Source organism: Alligator mississippiensis, chromosome 6 (assembly GCF_030867095.1).
Source record: "Alligator mississippiensis isolate rAllMis1 chromosome 6, rAllMis1, whole genome shotgun sequence".
Lineage (NCBI taxonomy): Eukaryota > Metazoa > Chordata > Crocodylia > Alligatoridae > Alligator > Alligator mississippiensis.
Window position 1 is genome coordinate 56461552 of NC_081829.1, and position 27462 is coordinate 56489013.

Consider the following 27462-nt stretch of genomic DNA (forward strand, 5'->3'; position numbering starts at 1 on the left):
AATAGTTTGAAGTCTTGGTTTTGCTGCCATTGAAGTGAATGGTAAAATTGCCTTTGACTTTAACGGCATAGACTAAACCCAAGGGGATACCACAGAGGTACAAAGTCTTAATCATCTCTAGACTTTCACCCAAGACTGCACAGGCCTAGGACTCTGCTTGGACTTGCAGCCCTCTCAAAGAATGCACCTTACAGACTGGGAGCAGAGGAAAAGCTCAGCAAGTGGCCTAGTGCTTGCCTGGGCTTTTATTCTTTTGTTCACACCACAGTTCAAATAAAAAGCAAGAGCCCTTAGAACAGTGATTCTCAACCAGGGTGATTTAGCACTCTGGGGTGCCACAAGATCCTTTTAGGGGTTTCGAAGGAATGTCATGCAATATGAGCACTGTGAGGTGTGCAAACACCTACACAGAGATTCACAAGATAAACCCAGAGACTTCAAACAGGAATCCATAGTGTCAAAACCATTCTGACCTGCTACGGTCTTTCTGAGTTCTTTACAACAGGAGAAATGCTCTATTTTTTTCCATAGTCAAAAAATGAGTGAAAGCTAAGAGCCTGCATTTTTCTGAGTGGGATCTTGAGTCTAATAAAGGGGTGCCTTGAATCTAAAAAGGTTGAGAGCCACTGCCTTAGAAGCACTGATCACATTAATACTAAAAATAGTAAGTCTGAAACTGGACTTGCAGTTTCAAGGGGACTGATTGACTATGGGCTTTATTCATAGAGTCTCACTTTGTGCTGTGCTCTCTTCTTTTAATTCACAAATTTTACTCAAATATATGTTTTTACCACTCTTTGGGGAAGACTACAGACCATTCCCCAGTTCTCCCACTGTTCTAGTATCAGGGCTTCAGCAGGAGGAATCAAACTTTTTCTTATGCCTGAGACTTGCCCAGAAGTCAATGACACTCCGGAGAGCTATATCTAGAGTGAACATACATCTTGCTTTCACCACAGCAGTCCTATTTTTAACAACTGTCCCAGGTGCCCTATTGGTTTCTTCAAACAAATGCTTTTGTCACATTTTCAGAAACCTCCCTGCTGGAGACAGGGGTCCCCTTTCACCCCCAGTCACCAGCAAGCTCCTCACACTGTCCTCTCAGTTTAAGACCCTCTGTCACTGAGCTGCCCAGCCAGTGCTGAAGTCTGGTACTTACCACCCCTCCATTCCTAGGTCTAGTGTACCTTTGCCAATTCCTTCCTTTCCCTGTGCCCACCTACCTGCTGCTCCAGAGCTGCTAGGGGATCATTAGACTTGTTTACCATTTCCCACCCCTGCAAGTGACAAGGAAACCAGAGCAGCCACCCTGGCTGAGCCAGGTCTGCTCCTGCAGCCTGCATCTTCTCCTTAGTAGAAGCAGGGAACAGAGGGGGACAGAGCAGCTAAAGACACCTACACAGGGTCTAGCACAGGCTCCTTTCCCCCCATCCCCAAAAACTGAACTCACCCTCACCTGGCCCCTTCACTTCCTTTCCCTCCTGTACATTGGGCTGCTCAGATACTGAAAGGCCTCTTCCCCCCACTCTGCTCTGCAACCCACCCTCCCTAATGTACCACTGAAACTAGAGTTTGGAAACATCTGAGCAAGCTGTAGAATGGGAGGGAAGGAGACATATCCCATTCTGAGACTCAAGAAATGCGGTCACCCTAATCATATAGGCACTAATCTCTCTCCTCTACAATAGCATGTTGGGCTGCCAAAGATAGGCTGGATTTTATAATCCAGGGCAACCAAGTTCAGATACCTAGAAGAGGGAACCATTAGCCAAATGCCTCAAAAAGGTGGAAGAAAGAAGATCTCTCTGAAGTTTACCAAGTCTTGTGCTCATTGCAGTTGACAGAAGTAAACAGGATGAAAAACTGGGAAGTAGAATAATAGAATCATAGAGAAGTAGGGCTAAAAGGGACCTCCATAGATCATCTAGTCCAACCCCCCCTGCCTGATGCAGGATTGTCTCTATCTAAATCATCATATACAAATCTGTTGTCTAACCTCTTAGCCAAGCCACACAGTCAACCTTGATTAATAGAATTCAAGTGATTTAATAGATTAATAGAATTCAGGTGGGCTACAAAAAAGCTGGAAGCAATCCTAATCACTGTCCTGGAATCACTGTCATGGCCAGGAAATGAAAACACTACTTCAAACTGGGCATGTCTACATGAGCTGCCCATTTAGTACTCACATAAATACTACATGAATGTGCAGTAGCATCGTGGTACGGTTACCTAGTGATGTTTACTGCGCAGTACCTCATTACTACTGTGCAGTAGCTCATTACTACTGCACAGTAGTGTTCAATCACGGTTTGTGCCCAGTGACACTACTGCACAGTAGTAACAAGCTACTGCGCACTGGTAACAAACTACTATGCACTAAGTGTCTCATGTAGACATGAACTAACTAAAGTCATATACATTCAGTCAGTAAGAAGCTACTCTTCATCAGGGAGGTCAGCTATGAAAATCAGTGCCCTTTTCTGCCAATGTTATAGCTGCACTTGGTCAAATTTCAGCTATGGACACAAAAGCTGAATCCACAAAAATCCACCCTTATGGAAATCAGCTTACATCATCTGGCTCAGGGCCACCCTGGAAAAACAGAATCAGTATAGACTGTGAAAAAAGCTTCCGTCAGTGGAAGTTTTTATACTGCTCCCGTCTGAGTTGTAGAGCAGGAAGGAAACATATTGCATGAGAAAATCATTCCTGAGTTCCTTCATTGTAATGTAATGGGATATAGAACACACCAGGCACCTGAGACATTTCAAGTTCAGACACTTGAAAAATAGCCCTCTGCTACCCTTCTCTCCTGGTAACTGCCGTAATCATTTTTGGTACTGGATATAATCTTCACCCTCCAAGCAGGTATGATTGGATCAGTTGTAGCCATTTCCTCGACCAAGCAACAACTCTTTTTCCACCCATATATGTGACAGCAGTGCCTATACTAAATATTGCTATTGCTGAACATTATAGATCAAGCCCCTCTGAAGATATTTGATCTTCTGGAATTCTACCTACTCAGGATGAATAAGTAAGAATGACTACTGTTTTGCACTTCCTGTCAGAGGACCTCTGAGTGCTTCATAAACAGAAATAGCTTTGGCATCACAGTTTTAGAACGTATTATGTTCAAGCTTCAAGAAAGTCTCAGGTTGGCTTGTATTTTGGAAAAATGTTCCAGCCACCTCATATTTTATTTAAGCCAGTTTATTGTATTCATCCCAGCATGCCTATTACTGCAGGGACTAGATCTGTATAAGAATCCAGTGAAGATGTCTGAATCCAACATTAAAAAAGATTGAGGGTGAGAGATCAACGGACTCTTCCCCCTGTGTGGAGTTTTATATTGTAGTTAGAAATGTAGTGCTTACAACTGTAAATATGATAGGGGAGTTGGATGAAATAAAAGTGGCTGGCTTTCCCTGGTTCTTGGCTATTTTGCAAGCTTCCAACTTTCCTGTAAGTTTGTAGCACAAATCATTCAGCTTGAATTGTAATGAGGCTATATATTTTTGTTTTTTGTTTCTGACACCTGCCATATCCCTTGCTAATGCATAAATAACACAAGTGACAGAATGAGTCTTCATTATATTAACCGTGAGATCAGGAGCCTGCTGCTGCTGCTCTTGCTATGGGGCGCTTCCAGATGGAATTCACTTTTGATGGCTCATTGCACATCCATTAGCAACTTCTGTTCTGTTTGGTGAAGAATTGGCATAAAAAGCCTTTAGTAACTGCACCATGCATTGGTAATTTACCTTCTGATTGTCCAACAGAAAACCTTTGCCTTCTGCTCATCTCTCATTCTCTATTAAATGCTGGACCAATACTGTCAAGTTCTTGATAAACATTCTGAAGAACTTAGAGTAGGGGTGGGCAAAATGCAGCCTGCAGGCCAGATGTGGCCCACCAAGCCATTCTGTCTGGCCCATGGGGCCCATAAAAAATTTAGAAAATTAATATTTATGTGCCCCTGGCTGCCTGCCATGTGGCCCTCAATGGCTTGCCAAAACTCAGTAAGCAGCCCTCTGCCCAAAATAATTGCCCATCCCCTGACTTAGAGGGTGCCACTGAGAAACCTCCATATTTAACAAAAGGCATTAAGAAATGAGGGACACAACAGAGAAAAAAGAATGGGATGGACAAGATTACATAAATATATTCAGATTGTTCTTTATAATAAGAATTTTCACTGAAATAACAAGGTCTCAATGTGCTTTACATGGTAGTACCAAGCTAATACTAGCTGAAACAAATACAAAGTTAACCTGAAATTTAAAGGTACCCTGACACAGAGAAAGACACAGAGTCCTTGAGGAGGTAAGACAGGATCTTAGCTCTAAGTCCACACACCTTCTTAGCCTCTTTAGCCCTTTTGCTCAGCCTTGCTCTGACTGTGACTTCAGGTTAGTGAGGAAAACTGCATCTATGCACCTTGGTACCAAACTTAATGTTAGGCTTCTGGAAGCTGAATGCATAAATGCTTGAACATGAATAGTCCCTTCTCTGAAGAGAGCATTTATTGAGCACAGCAATTTGCAACTTCAAGCACAAGACAAGGAACAACAGAAAAACTTCACCTAAGCTGAGATGCAGCCTAGTAAGACACAGTGACAGCACACACAATAGCTTAACTTAAAATGTAACATAATAAGCCAAAAAGACAACAGAAAGCCTTGTAGGTCTTACCTAATCCTGAGGACAGGATCCTTGTAGCCAGGTATTCATAAAATACTTCTTGGGGATCCACAGGTCTTCTTAGGTGATGAGGAAGATACCCCACAGGCCTCATCTTTGCCTGGGTTTGTATAGGCAAATCTGTATCTCCTTCTTCCCTTTGGATACCTTGACCATAACATGTTTTTGACGTTTCTCATGTATCACATACTCCTCACAACTCTCATGCATTCAGTTTCTCTGTCCCTGCTCAGGTGTTCCAGCTTCTTGCCCCTTGCAGGTTCTGCTTTGAAATATAAATGTAGTTTCCTGCTTTATTTATTTGATCACACCATCCCAAGCAGTTTGGGAGCCTCCCCTGCTACCTTAGGTCTGTCACATAGCCATAGTCACATAGCCCTAGCCTGCATTTGTGATGATTGTGCCAGGTCTTTGCCAACAGCCTATAATTGCTTGCTGAGGGCATGTGGGTAAGAACACTATGCCTTGCAAGGAATGGGAAGATGACTTGGCTCCACTCTCCCCTTCCCCCTTGTCTATCCAGAGGAGCTGTCTGGGTACACAAGGGAATAAACCTCTCCACAAAAATCAGGAAAACAATTTCCTTGTCCCCTCAAGTCAGGAAAGATAGGTGACTCTGAGCTACCCTGCATTCTCTGGCCTGCTTCTGGTACATGGCAGCTATGCACTATCCTCTTCATAAAGTAGATTGTACCAAGAAGCTCCAGATCCTGCCAAATAATTTACCATTTTCCATGTGCAATATGCTGCAAGGGCAAATATATATGAAGTAAAACTGTATATTCAGTTCTGCAAAGACCATCCAATCACAATTATAATCTAAAAGGGCATGTGTTACTTGGAAGGTTTCTTTTATGATTTCATCAATATTGTTTTTTAAAAAAACCTGCTAGTGAATAGCAGTGAGAAGGACTATGATTTATCAGCACAGAGTGATCTTTACAAAAGTGTGTTTGCCTAATGCACATATTAGGAAAGCTGCAGCACTGTTCCAGACCAGAAGATGTCACTTATGTAAGAGCTAAAATGGTGCATTATCGAAAAACAAGACACTGATGTGAATCCCTGGGCTAAGCCCTCTACAAAATACAAAAGAGGAATGTAGCTCAGAATCCACTCCCAGCTTTCTGTATCTTGAGAATCTTAGAATGCTGGGCGACACCAGCCTCAAGCTCCAATGTTGGAGTCTTTGCCACAGCAGAGGCATCTCTGTGCTCCTGCCAGCCACTGGAGTCAGGCAGGTACAGCCCCAAGCTCAGCAGTGTATCTCGGGGAACAAAGGAGGGTAGAATTTCCGCCCCCGCTTCCCCAGGAAGTTATGGCATGGGAGGCATAGCCTGCTTCTGGTGGGGTTGGGCAAAAAGGGCACCAGGAGCCCTGCTGCTACCTGTCCTTCAGCAGCAGCATCCCTAGTCTGTCCTGCTATCGCACCAGCAGTAGGCCTGTGTGAACAGGCAGCTATTTGATTCGGCTTTGGATCCAGCCGCTTCAGATGCCAGAGATCTGATCCAGAGTTCTGGATCAGTTTCCTGCTTCAATTCAGCCAAAGCGGCTCCGAAGCTTCGGAGCTGTTTTGGAGATCTGGCCGTAGGGTATAATGGGGAATCAATGAAATATCTATAACTTTGTTTTATTTTGTCTGATATGGATAAAACTTTCAGGGGCGGTAGCCTCTGCTGAGAGCATGAAGCCTGCCATGTTTCAAGAACATAAGTGCAGAGGTTTGGGGGGTAACTGCACCCCAAATTCTTGAAAGCAAAACTCATGTCACATGTATGTGTTACACCACAGGGGGGTGAAAACTGCAGGGTTGGTGGCCCCTGCTGAGGCCACAAAGTCTGCCAAGTTTCAAGGAGATAGGTGCAGAGGTTTGGGGGGAACTGCACCTCAAGATGTGGACAAGCAAAACTTGTGACATTCATTCATAGATTCATAGATGTTAGGGTCGGAAGGGACCTCAATAGATCATCGAGTCCGACCCCCTGCATAGGCAGGAAAGAGTGCTGGGTCTAGATGACCCCAGCTAGATGCTTATCTAACCGCCTCTTGAAGACCCCAAGCCCGTTCCAGACGTTGGCCACTCTAACTGTGAAGAAGTTCTTCCTAATGTCCAATCTAAATCTGCTCTCTGCTAGCTTGTGGCCATTATTTCTTGTAACCCCTGGGGGCGCCTTGGTGAATAAAACCTCACCAATTCCCTTCTGTGCCCCCATGATGAACTTATATTTCATAGATTTAATAGATTTCATAGACATTAGGGCTGGACCGGACCTCAGAAGATCATCAAGTCCAGCCCCCTGCCCAAAGGGCAGGAAATCAGCTGGGGTCATAGGACCCCAGCAAGATATGCATTCAGTTTGCTCTTGAAGGTGTTCAACGTGTCATGACCCAATGATTTTGTGTGTGCTTCGGCACTGCAGAATTATTTCCTGCCACATGGAGCTTTCTTTGCACGGTGCAATTCTCAGCTGCAGAGAGAAAACCCCGGTGCAAAGGAGTTCCCGCCGCTTGCATGCAAATTCGTACCCCATTATTGGCTGTTTCTAAATTATTCCCACGTGGCAGCTAGCGATTGGCTTGGTAGCCATATAAGAGGCTTGAGCAGTTTCCGCCCAAGTCGGAGATCTCCGGGGAGGACCTCATTTAGGGGGACTCCGCATCCATCTTGTGGAGAACTCTGAGCCACGTGGTAGAGCCTAACAAACTCTGCGCATGTCTCAGAGCCGACCAGTGGTTTGATCAGCTACCAAGACTCTCTCCCCGTTGCTGCACGATCCCTCGACGTACCCTACCCTGCACGCTCGTCGAGAGTCACCTTTCGGACTCTCATTTTGGTCGTTCCACGGAGCCTAGCAAACTCCATGAGTGCGTATCCAGAGCTCTGTTCGTGTTTGTTTTGTGGAGCCTAGCAAACTCCACGTGTGTCTTTTTGTAACTGCAACTCAAGAAAGTTTTTCCTGTCTGCACCGCGACCGGCTACGATGTAAGTAAAACAATCTTTAATCAAGCTCTACGCGTCAGTGCCTAATTCTAGTTCGCAGTGCTGACCTTTTCCCCGGCCCACGTGCCCGGGCTGCTGGCCACAGCCCCTCGGCCCCGGCATAATGTAGGCGCTTGAACCACCTCCGGTGGCAGGCTGTTCCAGACCTTGGGGACTTGGACAGTAAAGAAATTCTTCCTTATGTCCAGCCTGAAACGGTCTTGTCGTAGTTTATGACCATTCGACCTAGTCATCATCCCTTGGGGCTCTCTGGTAAACAAACATTCCCCCAGATACTGGTGGTCACCCCTGATAAACTTATAGGTGGCCATCAGATCACCCCTGAGCCTGCGCTTTTCCAGGCTAAAGAGCCCCAGGTCTCTCAGCCTGTCATCGTAGGGTCTGCTTCCCTGACCTCTTGTAGGCAGCCATAAGGTCGCCTCTCAACCTTCTCTTGCGGAGGCTGAAAAGGTCCAGGTTCTCTAGTCTCTTCTCGTAGGGCTTGGTCTGCAAGCCCTTAACCATACGAGTGGCCCTTCTCTGGACCCTCTCCAGGTTATCCGCATCCTTCTTGAATTGCGGCGCCCAGAATTGCACGCAGTACTCCAACTGCAGTCTGACCAGCGCCCGATAGAGGGGAAGTATCACCTCCTTGGATCTATTCATCATGCATCTGCTGATGCACGATAAAGTGCCATTGGCTTTTCTGATGGCTTCATCACACTGCCAAGTCATGTTCATCTTGGAGTCCACTAGGACTCCAAGATCCCTTTCCACTTCCGTGCCACCCAGCAGGTCATTCCCTAGGCTGTAGGTGTGCTGGACATTTTTCCTCCCTAGGTGCAGCACTTTGCATTTCTCCTTGTTGAACTGCATTCTGTTGTTTTCTGCCCATATGTCCAACCTGTCCAGGTCTGCTTGCAGCTGTTCCCTGCCCTCCGGCGTGCCCATTTCTCCCCATAGTTTTGTGTCATCTGCAAACTTGGACAGAGTACATTTCACTCCCTCGTCCAAGTTGCTGATGAAGACATTGAAGAGTATCGGTCCAAGGACTGAGCCCTGCGGGACCCCACTGCCCACACCCTTCCAGGTCGAAACCGACCCATCCACCACGACTCTCTGGGTGCGACCCTCCAGCCAATTTGCCACCCACCGGACTGTGTAGTCATCCAAGTCACAGCCTCTTAACTTGTTCACCAGTATGGGGTGGGAAACCGTATCGAAGGCCTTCCTGAAGTCTAAGTATATGGCATTCACCCCTCCTCCTGTGTCCAGGCATTTCGTAACCTGGGTGACATGGGTGACACTGTGTGTGTTAAGGCGCAGCAGTATGCAAGCTGCAGGGATAGTGACCCCTGCTGCAGCCACAAAGCCTGCCAGCTTTCAAAGAGATAGGTGCAGGGCTTCTGGGTTCTGGGGCCCTGCACTTCTAGCTGCTGACAGGCAAAACTCATGACATGGGTGGCTGTGCAACTGTGTCTGTCTGCAGGGGGCGGGGAGTACTACTGCAGGCCTGGCTGCTAAGCTACTGTGTTACCAGTTACCAGTCAATCAGGATTCACTCAGGGACCAGCTCAATACACAGTAGCTAGCTAATGTAACCAGTTAAGCAAGGAATAACACCTACAAAACCACAGACTAAGGAGAGGAAAGAATCAATACAGATAATCAACTGCCCCAAGACAGAGACAGTCAGTTGCACAAGCACCCATGGCACGAGTTTTGCCTGTCAGCAGCTAGGGGTACAGGGCCCTAGAACCCAGAACCCCTGCACCTATCTCCTTGACAGCTGGCAGGCTTTGCGGCTGCAGCAGGGGCTAGCAAGCCTGCAGCTTTTACCCTGCTGTGCCTTAACACACACAAGGTCATCTATGTCACGAGTTTTGCCTATTAGCAGCCAGAGGTGCAGGGCCCCAGAAACCAGACTCCCCCTGCACCTATCACCTTGAAACTTGGCAGACTTCTTGACCTCAGCAGGGGTGACCACTGCTGCAGTTTTCACCCTCCTGTGGTGTAACACATACAGGTGACAAGAGTTTTGCTTTCATGAATTTGGGGTGCAGTTCCCCCCAAACTCCTGCACCTATCTTCTTGAAACTTGGCAGACTTCACACTCTCAGCAGAGACTACCACCTCTGCAAGTTTCATCCAAATCAGACAAAATACAACAAAATTATAGATATTTCTTTGATTCTCCATTATACCCTATGGCCAAATCTCTTAAGCGGCTCTAAAGCTTTTCCGAAGTTGTTCGGAAACTCTGAACCATTTCAGAAAGCCTAACAAAGCCAGAACTTTGATCCAGACATGATGCTTTGGTGTCCGAAGCATCCAAATCTTCTCCGGATCTGAAGTGTGGTCCAAAGCCTCACACAGCCCTATCCAGCAGTAACTTCTGGTACTCAAGGGAGGAGAGCTCAGGCAAGTAAATCTCCTCTCCCTCTCTCCTCCTTTTTTCCCTCCAGTCAATATAACTCTCCAACCTCACTCTGGGTGCTGAAAGAGCTGGCTATGACTGCTTAGGCTTGGCAAGCTGCTTTCTTGTTGTACTATAGCTTTTCACAATGTATTTCTTTAGCATGGTGCATAACAAAGATTAATCCAAACACTAGTCGATACAGTTCTGCTTTGCATATTGACTGTGGCAAACATGGGAACATGCTGCAGAAATTGTCCACACCACAACAGCTCAGAAGAGTGCTTCAAGAAGGTCAAAGCTTCTCCTGAGCTGAGTGGCTTATCTTAACACTCAGTTTCTATAACCAACAGCACATAAGGGAGTGATGTGTCTAGCATCCAGTTTCACCACCTTTGATTCCCCAGTCTGATTGATCAAGTACAGTTGTGCCAGCCTTTGGCAAGAGTCCAAAGCAGAGCTCAAACTCACCCATGCAGCAAGATGCTGTAACTGCTCTGCCCCCATCTTCCCAAAGAGTGTATAGTATTGTTCTCACATTTGAGGTCATCACTCTAGAATGCTGTACTAACTTTTAATAAATCATTGATTTATGAAAAGGAGCATGTGCTGATAGGAAACACAAAGGACTAGGAATCATGTGATCTAGGCTCTATTTTCAACTCTGCTACAAAGTTAATGAACTTGTCTGTGCCTCAGTTTCTCAATGAGTGAGGCTGGGATAATACTTCTCTAGCTCCCAAAGAAATCATGGAGCTCTGTTCTTTCATAAAAGTTAAACGCTTTGATCTGCTTTGCTGGAAAGCGATCTGTAAATGGGGAGTATTTTTACAGTACAAAGTTATTGTAATGAACCCTGCTGTGAGCAGGTGAGCGATCCTAGCTTCATCTCCTTGCTGTACTCGCCTGCCACAACTTGGATTAAAAGAAAATGAAGGAGATCAGTGGTCTTTCAAGGCTAGGGATCAATAAACGCCGCCCCGATGGTACATGCTTATTGTTGGTTTATTTTCCAAAAATAAAGTAGCTCAAGAACAATAGCCTCATTAATTACTTCATTAGCGAGGCACATCTCAGATGCCGGTTAGATGTCTCGGCACTGGATACTTCCCAGTTACAATGTAGCACTTAATGTTCCAAGCACTGATTATCTCGTTAACAAGGCACGTTCCCCACGTCTCTCGCATCTGCCGCGTACCTGGAGTGGTCTCGGCTGCTCCTCTACTTCCCGCGCTGCCGCTCTCAGCGACATTGCAGATCTGGGGTCGGGATCTGGACCAGCATGGGATCCTCCTGCCCATCCGTCATCTCGGGGTGCCTACTGCCACTTGGGGTTCCCCCGCCGCACTGCTTTGCCAAGCCCTGCACTCACCGGAAGCCACAGGAGTCATAAGGTATGCAGCTTGCCTGGCATCTCCTCATCTCAGGTCCCACAGTCTTGTCGTCTTTCCAAGGTGTGGCAGTGAGAAAACCCAGAGAGCCCCCACGGGGAACACACAGGCCCCCCACACCCCATGGAACTTACCGTTCATAGCGCAGCCGGAGCTGGAACTGGAGCCATGGCCGCATGAGCCAGCATTACACCGACCTTACACCGGAAACAACGATACCAACGCCCAAGTGGTTGGCGAGTGGATGAGGTGTAGAGGAGGCGGAGCCCCGAGGAACATCACCGTGCAAACGTGAGTACCTCTGTCACCGAGTCACCCAAGAAGAGGAACACCACTGAACCCCATCCTTTCACTCAATAACAAGTCGTGGCAGGAGAGTTGAGGGGCGCTCCAGTAAAGGGGGATGGTACAGTACTCACCCCGCCCACTAGAGGTGCCACACAAGGTCACCAGGCAGGCTTCTTGTCTTCCTCACAGTCTGGGGCTTTGGCTGCCCCTCGCTGTCTTCTCCTGCCCAAAGGCAAAAAGTATCTGTCCCACCACCAGATATATACCGGCTGTGGCAGGCTAATCACCTGGTCCTGCCCCGGGTGTGTAATTCCTTCCACCTGGCAGGGTGCATTGTCGAGTCAGTTATGTCCAATCCTGCCTTAGTAACAGGGCTTCTGCCTGAGCCCCTGTTACACCTGCTTATAACAAACCCCTGCTTTTAAGAATCCCAACTGCAGGAACTGATTTTTTCAATGGAAATTAACCCCAGAAAAATGGCTAACTCCATTATAATGAGCACCCTCTTTTATTGAATGTTTCTCCCAGTACCATGCAGGTGTGTTATAATGAGTTTGTACTGAATATTATATTTTTTCACATACAACCTTTCACATTAATTTTTTTCACATACAACCATTTTTTTCACATACAACCTCCAAAATTCAGCTTCTGGAAACTAGGGTACACATAAGTGAGGAATATGGTAATATCAGTTTCTGTCTGTGTGGGGCTTGTGGGGAGTGGAAAGTGAACAAAAGTAATGCTGTAGTACTGCACTTAGAGCTTCTTACCTGCTAGCTGTGAACCTTTCGACCTGGCAGAGACTCCTGCTGCAGAAGCTGCTACTCAGTTACTTACTGCTACTTACCAGTATTTTTAAGCAAAGATCTTCTTTTCTTCATTTTGCCTTTCAAAAAAATGGTGACTGTCTTAGTGGGGTCATATTGTATGCAAGAAGGTATGGTATCTATTACAGTTTCAAACATTAGAGCACCACTGAGAGTTTTCCCTTGTCAGCGTTGTCAGGCATGGTTATGTAATGTGGAGCAGATGTCTATGCAGGCTTACTGTGATTCAGTGAAAAGTAAGCATCTGAGTGAGACACATGGCACTGGATATTTCACTATGTGGATATTGGGGCATAGCACTAATTCCCTTTCTGGAAAGGGGAGAAGCTGACACGGATCATTTTCTGCATGCGGTGTAAAAGGGGAGCAGCAGTGGCCGTGGAGACCTCACTCCAGCCTGGAGTTGTGGATTGCTTCTGTTCCCCTTTAAATTCTTGTGTCTTTTATTATGAACAAAAACAATGAGATGATATCACATTGGCATGACTGCCCCCCAAATAACTATGTATACTCAATACACAGAAACTTCCATGGTGTAGCTACACACATGCAAATACCGTGACTGGTCTCTGGAGCTTTTAAAACACAAAATATAGTGAACACCATCTGATGGATCACAGATGATACATGGTAAAAACAGAGTTTGGCCCTGTACACAGAATCATATTATCATATATGCAGAGGGATAGCTCACAGAAGTGCACAGCAGTGATTTGGGAGATTGGCCCCAAATGAGCATATGTGAAAAATTCACAGAATTCCACTGTGTGCATGTATGATACATAATTGTCTTAGTTAGTTTTGTATATTAGCTCAACATTAGTACCTCCATTGATACAGTGCACGCAAATGCAACATTGCACTAGTCACCTAGAATCAATGCAGAGAGAACATGTTACTTGATGAAATTGTCATCATAATTTCCGGCAGCATATCTTTGAGATCTTCCATTCAAAATATGATCAGGCTCAAGCTGGTTAGTTTGGAAGGTCTCATAATATTGTAGCCTGAGAAGACACATGGCTATAGCTAACTATAAGATCATACTTAGCATTGTTATGTAGAAGACAATAGTCAGATGGCCTTCTTTGAAAGAGGGAAAGGATCTTCTCTTCTGTTAACAGTATTAAAAGAAAGATTGATACTGGTTTAAAATGTTCCTTCTTGTTTCAGCTTCCTTAGCAGTTCAGTTTTTAATTATATAATTCATTTTTAGAAATATATATTTTCAAGGATATCACATATTTTGGGCCAGATTCAATATATGTTCCATATGCTAGCATAGCCCTCCATGCATCCAGAAGGCACACAAAAATTTCATTAATGTCTGGATAACTCTGAGCCTGGATTATGGGACCTTTTATAAAGTTAGAGATTCTTATGAAAATGCACTATTGGTTACCAAACTACAGTTTCATTCCCTGTGCATGAAGTAATTTAGGAGTCCATTTAGGGCAGTTTCTGGGTCAATTTGCTCTGCTGAAATGGCACAAATTGATTATGTTCTGGGCAAGAATCCCATCCATTCGATCAGTTCTGCATGATGTATACAAGAGTCTAAATTACTTATTAATAAATGAGCATAAATCATTATAAGGGCATCTAAAACACCCATATACAATCCTGATACAACCTCCTTGCTTCCTGTGCAGTGGTGTAGCTAGAGAAGGATGATAGAGGCAACTGCCTGAGCACTGACTTGCAATTGTGAACCAGAATTCACCTCATCTGTTTTGCCCCAGGCACCTGGCTGTGTCCCTATACCACTCCTCCTGTGTAATTAATTATACCAGAGTTGAATCTGGCTCATGGAGTCTAATGTCATCCAGGCTGATGTGACTGGAATCTTCTTGTCATCCTTCATCCTTTAGACTTAACTCTGAATGTGGTTCTTTATGCCTATTCAGTCTCACTCAAGAAGGCTGGGAGCTGCCTGATAATCAATTTATATGGGTCTCTTGTACAAATGTCGCTTTCATTAGCAACTCAATCAATTGTTTCCTCAAAGATGAGGTTTCCTTCTGGGATAAACAGAAATGTCCCATGATCTTTTACAATTTACATTATTTAACAAACTGTAGATTGTACCACCATACAGAATCCGTGGCATTGGCTAGAGAGGTCCTTTTTAATAGGGTGCTACTTTTATCTTGAAACACATTAATATGAGAAAAGTTTTGTTTATCTTTTCTTAGCTAAGGAGTGAATGAGGCAGCGTGGGTAAATTACCAAACTTCCTAGCATAGATTAAACCCACATTAGTTAACACTTAAATTCTCCCTAAATGGAAGAGAAAATAGGAACTAGTCAACATGGCTGGTGTCCAACTGCCAACTTCATGCTTGCTGAGGCAGATCTTCTATGCTTCCCTCTCTCCACTCAGCTTCATGGCCTGACACAGACAGAGGGTTCATAGTCTCTGTTACATTGCCACTCTCTGTAGCTTCTCCTGATCTCTCTAATGAAAATACAGACATTTTCTTTCAGGCAACTTAAAGGTTCTTATTTCAGGGTAGTGACTTCATTGTCATAGCAAGCGTGTCCCTAAATTTGCATATAGATCTCAGTCTGTTTTAGACGTTAATTTCAGCCCATATCCAAGATTTTGTGTCAATTGAAGATAAGCATAATCATTTTTTTACAGCAAAAGGCTGTTATGTTCTCTAAATATATATATATACTGTTAGCAGATTCCCAGTTTCTGTTAACTGTGGTTTCACTGCGTTTTTCAAGTGCTACTCTTGGACTTCTCTGAATGTGTGATAGTCATTGATATTCTCCCAATAACTCAGATTATTGGGAATAACTTCCATATTCCCAGCAATGAGCTGGTAATTCATAATGAGCAATATCCTTCCTTTGCATTCTTTGATTTACTTAATTGTCACACAGAGAAAATGAGGTGTTTGATTGAAGCTGGCATTCAGCACTTACTGCAGTAAATTGTGAAAATGAAGATAATACATTTTAACTTAAAATTATACATCATTCCAATGAGAATTGAGCATAGACTTCAGGCTACAGTTCTAATGATGACAGGCCACAAGTGACAAAGCAGCTCTGTGGTAAAGCATGTGATTTGAGTTGGTATTGCTGGTTTAAACAGCAAACTTGATGTTTAATGCCCAATGGGAAAAATCTAGCACAGTATAAGGAGTTGCAGTGTCCATTGGTTCCAGAATGCATTGCACCACATAGGTGGCAGTAGGCTCATAGGACCTGACTTTCCACCATCATGGATGTCAGTGAGATCCAACCTTTTTGGCCTAAAGTTAAACCATCCCATACAACTAGTACAACCAGATTCCACAGCCTCTCTAGGTAATCTCTTCCAGTACTTAACCACTCCTCACAGCTAGAAAGTTCTTTCTGTGTCTAACCTAAATCTCCCTTCTTGCAGTTTACATTCATTACTTCCCAGTGGACTTCAGGAACAATTAATTACCATCTTCCTTATGACAACCCTTTTTTGGGATTTTGAATGAAGGACTACTTTCCAATGTTCAGAAGAAACACATTCAAAAGTAGCCCTCTCTGCACTGTAGGCTGCACTGAGCATGGGGGATGGATAAAAAGGGAAGGGAAGGGTAGGGTAGGGTAGGGTAGGGAGGGGGGTTAGATGAAACCACAGGCACAGGGTACAGTGAACAGATTCCTCAAAATGGAATTTGACCAAACAGTGGCTAGAAACAGCAAATAAACAGAGATTTATTTAAAGTGAATGAATCTTTAGACACCACTAGAGACTAGCAAAGAAGGGTTTAACCCTTTTCATCTGGCTACAGCAAGGATCGCAGTTGCCTGGCCTGAATACAAGAATTTGCAAAGATCTCACCATGGGGGTGGGGGTGGGGGGGAAGGGGTGGTGGTGGAAATTAATTCCTGAAAAAGCAGGGTAAGGACGAGGGGCTGAGTCTCACAGCAAGAGTCAGGGGAAAGGACACCATGTCTCTCTAGCTGAATAGGTGGGAATGAGAAGAGAACCATGTGCAGGTTTCCTTCTATTCTCTGGAACTGGCTGAAATTAGACTGTTTAGGGTGTTGGTATGGGCTTTGCTGTGGTCTCAAGAAAGAGACCTCTGTTCTAGGCCAAAGCTTTATTAATCCGAGTGCTAACCTGCCTTGTGGTTTATGGAATGTACCTTTAAGGGACCAGAAGTGGGATGACCCAGTCTCTCCCTCTGATGCCCCGTGGGTGTGGTTTGTGGTGGTGGGTAGTTGTAGTTCTCCCTGCAAGCTGTGAGCATGTGAGTTGCTCAATCCTGTTCCTAATATAGATAAAGCTGTTTACCACCGCACTGGTCTGTGCTGAATGGTGACTCGACAGAACCCCAGAGGCATGGAGGTCTGGGTGAGTACCCCATCCCTGGAACCCAGTGGCATAGAGTAAACACTATATGCCTGACCTGTTTTTCAAGGGCAATTTTATTTCGTCTGTCTTCCTTCTTTGCTCACAGACAAGAACTTCCAAAATAGTGAGATTGCCTCCCATAAGCATTTCACAACAGAGTGTCCTCCCCTAGCTGCACTTATGCCCACATTGACATCTGAATGACATCTGAAGTTTTCAAATGAAGAAACCTTCCAGGCCAGAAGCCATGCCAGCAATTAAAGGCATCATTGCAGGACCCTCAGAAAGTGGCTCCTTGTATCTTCACTGTACATTTTGCTTAAATTAAATTCTCTTGTATGTGATATGGCTTTTCCAGGAGCAGGGCATCTCTCACATGTATTTTTATGGTTCTTAATTAAAGCCCTGTATCAAAGTTACTTAAATTCTACAAAAGAATCCTGGCTTATAAGTGCCTTCATGGAGGAAGAATTGCTGATAGGAGGTGGCTCCTCAATTTCACAGACAAGAGCATAACAGAATCTAATAGCTGGAAGCTAGAGTTACACAAATCCTGCTGAGAAATATAAAGGGAAGGTTTTTAAAATGTGGGTGATTTAGTACTGAAATAATTTACCTCAGGGTGTAGTGGATTTTCTGTCATGTAAGGTCTTTAAAATAAGACTGGAGTATTTCCAAAAGATACATTCACATTCAGCCAGGATTTCCTGGGCTTGATGCAGGGATTGCTGGGCAAGGTTCTACAGCCTTTGCTATGCAGGAGATGAGATCTATAATCACTGTGGTCCCATCTGGGTATTACTTTCTACAATTATTAATCTATTTTCTACAATTATTAATCTATTTAATGCAATTTCCTACCACTGTCTTTGTGTTTCCTTATTCTGCCTGTTTTCTTCATTTTTAAATTGCCTGTCTGTTCTGTTTCTCCCCATTTCCTTTTCCTCCCAACCTCTTAGCTCCTACCTTGGCAGTGCCAGATTTAGGCTTAAACTACTTAAGCTACAGTTTGGGGCCTCACAATATGAGGGGCCTCTAAATAAGAAAAAAACTGGACATTTTCATTCTAATATGACAAAAAATATACATATATATGGCTCCACAGTCATTACTCATATTGAGTTCATTAATTTGTGGAGAAATAACAATAATTTATCTTAAAATTTGATGAAAATCCATTTTCGTGGATTTCGTGGATTATTTTTATCATATGGGGCCTCTTAAACTGGACATTTTTATGGCCTCAACATGTCATAATCTGGCACTGTACCTTGGGCTCCTTTTTTCTCCTTCTCTCCCTCCGATCTTTCAGTAACTTCCATCTTGTGGTACCTCTGATGTCAGAGGTGGGCAAGAGGGTTCAGTCTGAGAAGCAGGGAGCTGAGAGAGCCCCTGCCTACTGGAAGTGTGGAATGGAAAGAAACACTACACAAGCCAGTAGCTCCAGGGACCCTACTTCTTCCTTTATATGAATCTCAAACCTTACCACTTAAAAGCTACCTTTCCATGTCCCACCTTTCTCATATTCATAGATGATAGGAGCTGGAAGGGACCTCACAAGATCATTGGGTCCAGCCCCCCTGCACTTGGGCAGGAAAGACTGCTGGGGTCATTTTTGAAAGATCTCCAGGGTAGGTGATTGTACCACCTCTGTGGGGAGTCTGTTCCACACTCTAGGCACTTAAGTCGAAAAGATTTCTCCTTATGTCCAATCTGAAGCAATCTTCAAGCAGTTTGTGTCCATTGTTTCTTATCTTCCTCTGAGGCGCCTTGGTGAACAGATGCTTCCTCAAGCCCTGATGTATGCCTCTTATGTACTTGTAGTCTGCCACCAAGTTCCCTCTAAGTCTTCTCCCCAGGCTAAACAGTCCCATGTCTTACAGCCCCTCCTCGTATGACCTCAGCTTCTCCTCATATGACCTCGTATGTCATATCCTGGATCTACTCCTTGTTCTTGCAAAAGCCTCCATGAATCTACTCAGGGTCAAGACCTTGACCAGGAGTTCACCAGGGAATTGGCTGAAGTTGCACAATCCCAGTGTATGGTTGTCATAGGAGACTTTAACTACCCAAGACATCTTGTGGGAGGAGCACTTGGCCAAATCCGAGTGGTCGCAAAGCTTTCTCTCATGTGTGGATGACCTCTATCTAACACAGGAAGTCTACGGGCCAACAAGAGGTAAAGTGCTGCTCGACCTCGTACTGGCAACTGGGGATGACCTAATCAGCAACCTAACAATCGAAGGGAAGCTGGGTGACAGTGATCATGAACTGATCACCTTCACCATCTGCCGTAAAGCTGGCAAGTCAGTCAGTAATACAGAAGTCCTCGACTTCAGGAAAGCTGACTTTGACAAGCTCAGGAGGCTTGTCAGAGAGGCCCTAAAAGGCCACAACCCAACGGAGAGGGGAGTTCAGGACGAGTGGTTGCTCCTCAAGGGAGCAATTCTGGATGCGCAAGCGAAGTCCATCCCGTCTCAGAGGAAAGGCAGCAAAAGGGCACAGCAGCCCCCTTGGCTCTCCAGGGAACTGGCGGACCTCCTGCATTTTAAAAGGAAGACCTACAAAGGATGGAGGACTGGAACTGCCACCAAGGAGGAATACTCTGCTCTGATCTGGACTTGCAGAGAGCAAATCAGGAAAGCCAAGGCTGGGATGGAACTCCAGCTAGCTACAAATATCAAGGAAAATAAAAAGTCCTTTTTTAGATATGTGGGGAGCCGGAGGAAAAGCAAGGGAAACATTGGACCCCTGCTAAACCAGATGGAGCAACTGGCAACTGAAGCCCAGGAAAAAGTGACCTTGCTAAATGTGTACTTTGCATCAGGTTTTCACCAGTTCCATGGGACGGCCCTGCCCACTATGGGTCAGGGAGGCCCAGGTGAGGGAGATTCCTTGCCCTCCATCGAAGCTGACCTTGTGAAGGAACACCTTGCCAGGCTGGATACCTTCAAGTCATCCGGTCCTGATGGGTTACATCCAAGGGTACTCAGGGAGCTGGTGAGCATCATAACTTAGCCCCTGGCACAGATCTTTGAGACCTCTTGGCATTCTGGTGAAGTGCCCGGTGATTGGAAGAGGGCTAATGTTGTGCCTATCTTTAAGAAAGGGAGGAAAGTAGATCCGGCAAACTACAGGCCCATCAGCCTGACCTTTATCCTGGGGAAGGTCTTGGAAAAGATTATCAAGGAGGCCATCCTTAACAGACTAGCTGAAGGCAATATCCTGAGGGATACCCAGCATGGGTTTGTTGTGGATAGGTCTTGCTTGACCTATCTCATTTCCTTTTATGACCAGGTGACTTATCACTTGGACAAGGGTGAAGAGATCGACGTTGTATACCTCGACTTTAAAAAAGCCTTCGATCTGGTATCCCATGATCACCTCTTGGCTAAACAGGCTAACTGCGGCCTTGACGTCACCACGATCTGCTGGCTGGAGCTCCGCAGTAGGACCCAGAGGGTAGTGGTCGATGGGAGCCAATCGTGTTGGTGCGCTGTGACCAGTGGGGTCCCACAAGGCTCTGTCCTAGGGCCTATACTATTTAACATATTCATCAATAATGTGGACGTTGGCGTCAGAAGTGGACTGGCCAAATTCACCAATCACACCAAACTCTGGGGTAAAGCATCCGCACCTGAGGATAGGAGAGCAATCCAGGCAGATCTGGACAGACTCATGAAATGGGCGGACGAGAACCTGATGGTGTTCAACACCAAAAAATGCAAGGTTCTCCACATTGGGGGGAAAAACCTGCAGCATGCTTATAGGCTCAGTAGTGCTACGCTGGTTAGCACTACAGATGAAAGGGACTTGGGGGTCATGGTTGACCACAAGATGAACATGAGCCTTCAGTGTGATGCTGCGGCTAGTAAAGCGAGCAAAACACTGGCTTGCATCCATAGATGCTTCTCAAGCAAATCCCGGGACGTCGTTCTCCCATTGTACTCAGCCTTGGTGAGGCTGCAGCTGGAGTACTGCATCCAGTTTTGGGCTCCACAATTCAAAAAAGATGTGGAGAAGCTTGAGAGGGTGTGGAGGAGAGCCATGCGCATGATCAGAGGTCAGGAAAACAGACCTTATGATGAGAGGCTGAGAGCCATGGGGCTATTCAGCCTGGAAAAACGCAGGCTCAGGGGTGATCTGATGGCCACCTATAAGTTTATCAGGGGTGCTCATCAAGATCTGGGGGAACGTCTGTTCACCAGAGCACCCCAAGGGATGACAAGATTGAACGGTCACAAACTCCACTGTGACTGATTCAGGCTGGACATAAGAAAGAAGTTCTTCGCTGTCCGAGCCCCCAAGGTTTAGAATAGACTGCTGCCGGAGGCGGTTCAAGCACCCACTTTGAACACCTTCAGGACACATTTGGATGCTTATCTTGCTGTGATCCTATGATCCCTACTGACTTCCTGCCCCTGGGGCAGGGGGCTGGACTCGACGATCCTCCAGGGTCCCTTCCAGCCCAAATGTCTATGAAACCTATGAAATCTCATTATATGTCCCCACAAACTTTCCTGCAAAATCTTATAGCGCAGCCAACTACAGATGATCATGGGGTGCATATCTGGTTTGCAGTAGATTTATGGTAGGGAATTTAGCCAGTCAGGATCTCAGAATCAGGGCTGAATTTCAGCTGAATTAAAAGCCAAATGGTGGTACATATAGCAGAAGGCTTGGCTCTCCTGCTACTTTAAGAGAAGGCAGGCTACCTGAGAAGCAGCCTGCAGGTGTGTCAGGGGGCAATTAGGAGCTACATGACCTACAGGTGCTGGGCTATTGGGATATAAGCCCTGAGCTGGAGCTAAACAAACTGTCTATTCCTGAGAGCCATGGAGGGGCTCCTGGGTAGCAGGGCTCCTGGTTAACACCTGAGCTGGGGTAAACAGCTCTGGTGGTTTGTAGAAGGGGCTAAGGGGAAGTAAGGAGGTTTCAGTTGGCCCAGGGAGAGAGGACCCAGATAGAGAGAAGAGGATGGAGGGCCAGAGGGCCCAGAGGCAGAGCAGGGGCTAGTGGGCTTGGAAAGAGAGCAGAGGGCTGGGTGCCCATAGATCTCATTGGCCTAGGTGTGGGGCCAGGGCACAGAAAGGGCCAAAGGCCAAGAAGGGCCACAGCCAGAGACTGGCGGGGCTGGAGAGCCCATAGGTCTCTGCTGGCCTAAGAGCAAGACCAGGGTCTAAGGTGAAGGACTGAAGGTCAGGAGAGCCATGATCAGAGACAGAGGGGCACAAGAGTGCCCACAGTCCAGAGAGGGGCTGGTGTAAGGATGAACGGAGCCCGGAGCCTGTAGGGGTGGTTATGATGGGATTATTATGTGTGACATAATAATGTGAGGCATGGGTGTGGGTATTGCGGATGATGGAGCCCACATAATTAACCCTTAAGGCAGAGGGCGGAGACGCTTGAGTTCAGGAGTGTGAGATCAAACTTAGGAAGTCCTGGTTCAGCCTCCCTTTTCTAAAGATATAATGACATCAAAGCATGGCAGGTGAGTAGAAGGGGAGATTGCCCAAAGAAAGTATAGAAGACAAGAGCTCAGGGGGCTCCAGGGACATTATGGCCACCCATAGAGCAGGACACTGTTACAGTACAGCACTAAAATGCAAGTGTACAAAGCCTCCTGAACTCATTTAAGAGGAGAAAGACTCAGGCTTGGAAACTCTTCAGGAACAATGCAGTTTACAGCTGTGTAACTGTTAATGAGATGCAGTTGTCCAACTGATATACATCTTGAATGTATATTTCTGTACCCCATTGATAGAGTACAGGGGGTGGTCTCAGTAATACAGATCAGCCTCCATCAGCAAGCCAAGATATGTTGCCAAAATTAGTATCAGGTTTATATTAGTATATAATTATTCTGTTTATTTGTTTAACGTAATACAAATTGAACTAGGTATCCCTAAGTGAGAGAAACAAACACAAAGGGGTGGGTTGTTCTGCCTAAGCATTCTTTCCCTTGTATTTATTGTCAGATGATTTGTTTAGTCTTTGACATCAACTGCTTAACAGTGTAGGTTAGCTCAGGTCTCATTCCCCATTTTCTCTGTTCTCTAGGCATTTCAAATTAACTAGAAAATACAGGGTTCTTCTAATTTCCATGCTTGTCCCAGCTGCCTGCAGAAGGTTTGGGATTGAGAGTGTGGTCAGGGGTAGAAAGGTAAGAAAGGTTTATTAACTTAACAAAAACACAAGTATGTGTAGTAACAAGACAAACAAGGACAGACAATAATAATTCACGTCGGCAACTTATCGGCAGTCCCCTCTGATGCCTGATGTATGACAAATTCCTCTTCCACAAAGCTCAGTGAAGTCAGGTGTCCCTGATCAGCACTGTCTGAGGGATACCAGGAAGGACACTGGTATTCAGTCCTCAGGCTTCTCGAGATCCACGGGCCCACCGAATCCAGGTCAGCAGGTAATCTTAAATCAGGAGCTTCTTTTACAGAGCTGTGTCTTCCTTCTAAATGACTTCCGGATGTGCCAGACAATTTGTAACTTCTGAGCTATGCTGATAACTTACAGACATCCAGATTCTTCCTACTTCAAACTGTCCTTAGGACTGACCAATAGCAGTACAAGCAGTACATTCTTTTGATAAGGTTAATTTTTACTACACCACAGGGCCTACTACTTCAAGACTTTGCTAAATTTGCTAGGCCTCCCTACATACAAGGCCTTACTAATCTTTGACTTTAATTAGGCTCTTAGCAACAACATATAACTTAATATCCGAACAAATGACAGAAAAACACTTGGTCTAATCTTCATAGAGCCTTCAGCAAGCACCTTTATCACACAGACATAATTTTCAGTTGTCACACATGCTAGGAACGAAGGAAGAAGCCCTCAAAATGATCTATCATTTTGGAAAGCAAAGAAGTTATTAAACTTCCTTAGAAGAAAAAAAATCTCTGATTGGAGTCACACATTTTAGCTGTTCAAATTTGACCATTCTTATATCCATCTGTAAATAAAAAATGATAGTGTGACTGCCAATGAAAAAGAGAAGCAAAGGAAATAGTTCCCCTTTCTCTTAAATGAAAGAGAACCATGTTTTGGATTTCAAGAGTCAGACCTGGGAGTTTGCCATTTTTTTTAAACAGAATGAAGTACTGTGCACATCCAAAATTTCCCTAATATGGAATATTTCCACTTTAATAGGAAATACATGCTTTGGAATAGGTACATCTGTGCTATGATATAGTAGGCACCCAGACATAGCTAACACCAAGACAAGATTGACGCATCAGTTCTGTGCTGCAGTACAGCACCACTGTATCTCCAGTGGGCAGATACAAGTTATGAATGCCTTTCATCTTCTGTCAAGGATTTAGGGACCTCTAGCATTGAAGCACCTTGCATTACTTTAAGTCTAATACAGATGGCATACACCAGTGGTGCTCAACTTCTTGGTGCTGTGGGCCCGATGAATGGCACAGGCCAGTCCACAAACCAGATTGGGCCCTGTGCCACCTCCACCTGGGTGCCTGATTGTAGCTCCACACTGCCTCACTTGGCCCCAAGGGTCTGGAAATTTGTTACCGGGGTAAGGCAGTTGCTGCTACTGTTCCCTTCCTGACAAACTGTTGGGCCCATGGGGACTCCTATGGGACAGATGGCTTGGCTCCATGGGCCAGATCTGACCTACAGGCCAGGAGTTGAGTACTCCTGGTATACACTGTCAGGCACTCTGACCAGGCAGACCAGCTTGGGCCAAGTACCTCAACAGCCACCTGCAGTAAGCCTCCGCTAATGAACTCTGCCCCAGTTTAGGAGCCGTGAGCGTTCTGATCAGCCAGGAGCGCTGCCAGTGCCTATCCCCTTGACACCAGCTGGGGCCCTGGGCCTGCAGGCCAGTCAACAGTTTTGCTGTGGCAAGCCTCCTGGGTCCTGCACTCTGGTTTTGACTTCTTTCTGGATTTTGCTTTTAGATTTCCTCATGGATCTGTTTCCTGGCTCCTGACCCAGGTTTGGAACTGCTCTTGGACTTTGCCCTGTGGATTATGCCTCAGGTTGGTATTCAGTATCTGATCCCTGAATGCTGGACTGTGGACTGTGTTGCAGACTCTGCCCTTGGATTTCCTCCTGGTTTCAGTAATATGGCTCCTGCCCTCTGACCTAGCCCCAGGCCCCTGCTTTCTCTCAGTGGTCTAACCATTATGCCAAACTGCTTATGCCCCAGTCCATCACATACACCAGCCTTCAGGGTTGGAACATGTTGGCATAATTACTCCTCTTTTTTGTATAGCAGAGAACCTAAACATTTCCTGGTGGCTATATTATCTCAGCTTGAGAACATGGCTGTGTCCCATACAGCATTTAAGGAGCTCCAGAACTTCAAGTACTAATATGAACATGGTGGATCTTCAAAAAATCTATTTAAAATAAGCCTGACTTGAAAGCTGATGCTTTCTACTTTTAAGTTAAAGCTTGCAGCAGTACTGATTGGCTGTGTTCCCAGGGCCTTTTATAGCTTAGTATCTAACTTTGTTGGACCAAAATCTCCTGTGAGGTGGTAGTCATTAATATGGGCATCTGTGTGTCATTTCTTTAAACATTCGCAGGTCCTTTCCTAGCCTTGAAGGCAAAAAAGTAGCTTCACCCATGCTGTCCTCAGCATAAAACAAAGGACAAATGTTTCCTGTGTTCATTGCTTTTGTGATGAGCTCTCATGCATGTGAAAAGCTGGTCATGCCCTAATGGAAAATATCTATGATTTGTTCTTAAGATGTGTTTTGGAGAGTAGTTCAATAATGTCTGCGAATGCTGTGTTGCTTGGTCTGTAGATGAGACTAAGAAGAAATTGGTCCTGTAAAATGAAGTGCTGAAGAAGAAATTGATCTTCAAGCCTTTTCAAAATTGGTCCAACTGAGTATTTTAATCATGACCTGGAACTTAGGGGATCATTCAGGCTCAGTGCTCATCTAGGTTTTCTCCCATTCCTGCTGTCACCAATCCCCATCCTCAGATCAGACATGTGCATTGCTCTTGTCCTGCCCCCCAAGGGTTATATGTAGTGGAACCAGCCTCTGTTGGTGTTAGGAATGATCTGATTATTGAGGTGTCTGCGCAGAGCAGAGGAATTCAGATATTACTGTCCTGTGGTCTACACTTTGTGTCTTAACAGAAAACATGTGTCAGCATGTTCCTGATCTGACCCAATGTGAAGAATAACAGAAAGCTTTGCAAAGGACACATCACTGTTTAATATTGTCTCCCATACAGCAAACACACAAGTTGAGAGCAGCCTTCTAGTATAAAGGTGAGCTTCCAGGGGAGCAATTAATGCTATGAGTCTGCCATTTGTAGCCACTTCAGGAGCCAGCCAGTCCAACCATGCTGTGTTCTGTCACATCAAAGGCAATACTAACCGGCATCTGGAAGCAGATTTGACAAATCACTAGGTACTGTATGTACTACATCTAAAAAAATGTATAACTAATATAGGAACAGAGAATCAGAGGAGAAGACAAGAAAGAAGGAAACCCCTAGTTTTAAAAGTTGGTTCATAAACATTTCTTACTGTTGGAAATTGCAGGAAGAGTTTTCACCATCAGGAGATTTTTTGCAAGTAATTGGTTGTATGGTTCTGAAACTAATTCCTCTTAATTTATTCCCTGGGTACTTTGACTGTGCATCTGCATTGAGTTGAAGTCTTAATGATGGAAAAATGTTTCTCCTTTGCCAGTCAGCTGGGTTTCTATGGGTTTCCCAGGAAATCTCCCACCAGTGTCTCTATTGTAGAACTGATTCAGGTAGGCTTCATTGTAATGTGGAACAGAGCAAGCCAAACATTCAGTGCAAATAGCAGCCTTTTAGTTCTGCTGGTGGCTGATAAATCATCAATAAGATCTGTAACCCTTACAGACTTTACAGCATTTGTCTTGGAGGTCTGTGGTACAGTTAGGAGTGCTGACAGTGCTGGCACCAATATTCACATATTCTGGAAAAGCAGTTTGGTTATAGGTTTTACTTGTAGTGTAACCTTGCTTGCATTGGTTTTGAATTGGCATCTGCATTGCTCTGGAAAGGTATGAGGCTGAAGTTGGTTGCTTTTCCCATTTCCTTATTCCCAGTTCCCTGTTCCTTATTCCTGGTTCCTTTTTCAAAGCTAATCTAGACCCAAATAGAATTACACATCCTAAAGAGAGAGAATTTCATTAGCTATGCATATGTACTAATTAATATGTAAACTAATATCCCACATCAAGTACACAGCCCTAAATAAAGGTCAGATTAGGATAGGATTATGGGGCAAAATACTTCTTGGGCCACCCCAAACTTCCTGTCGATGCTACTGGGGGACTGTCCCAAAGAACCCAAACCACAGTCCCGCCATAGATTCATAGATGTTAGGATCGGAAGGGACCTCAATAGATCATCAAGTCCGACCCCCTGCATAAGCAGGAAAGAGTGCTGGGTCTAGATGACCCCAGCTAGATACTCATCTAACCTCCTCTTGAAGACCCCCAGGGTAGGGGAGAGCACCACCT

General features: G+C 45.2%; 1 long non-coding RNA gene across 1 annotated transcript; it reads left to right on the plus strand.

Annotated features, from left to right (window-relative positions):
- The first annotated feature begins 16882 nt into the window (after nucleotides 1-16882).
- Nucleotides 16883-26180, plus strand: LOC109282414 (uncharacterized). The gene is made up of 3 exons (XR_002089386.1): nucleotides 16883-16963; nucleotides 24901-24981; nucleotides 26097-26180. It is a non-coding gene; the product is annotated as an uncharacterized LOC109282414 (long non-coding RNA).
- The last annotated feature ends 1282 nt before the right edge of the window (nucleotides 26181-27462 follow it).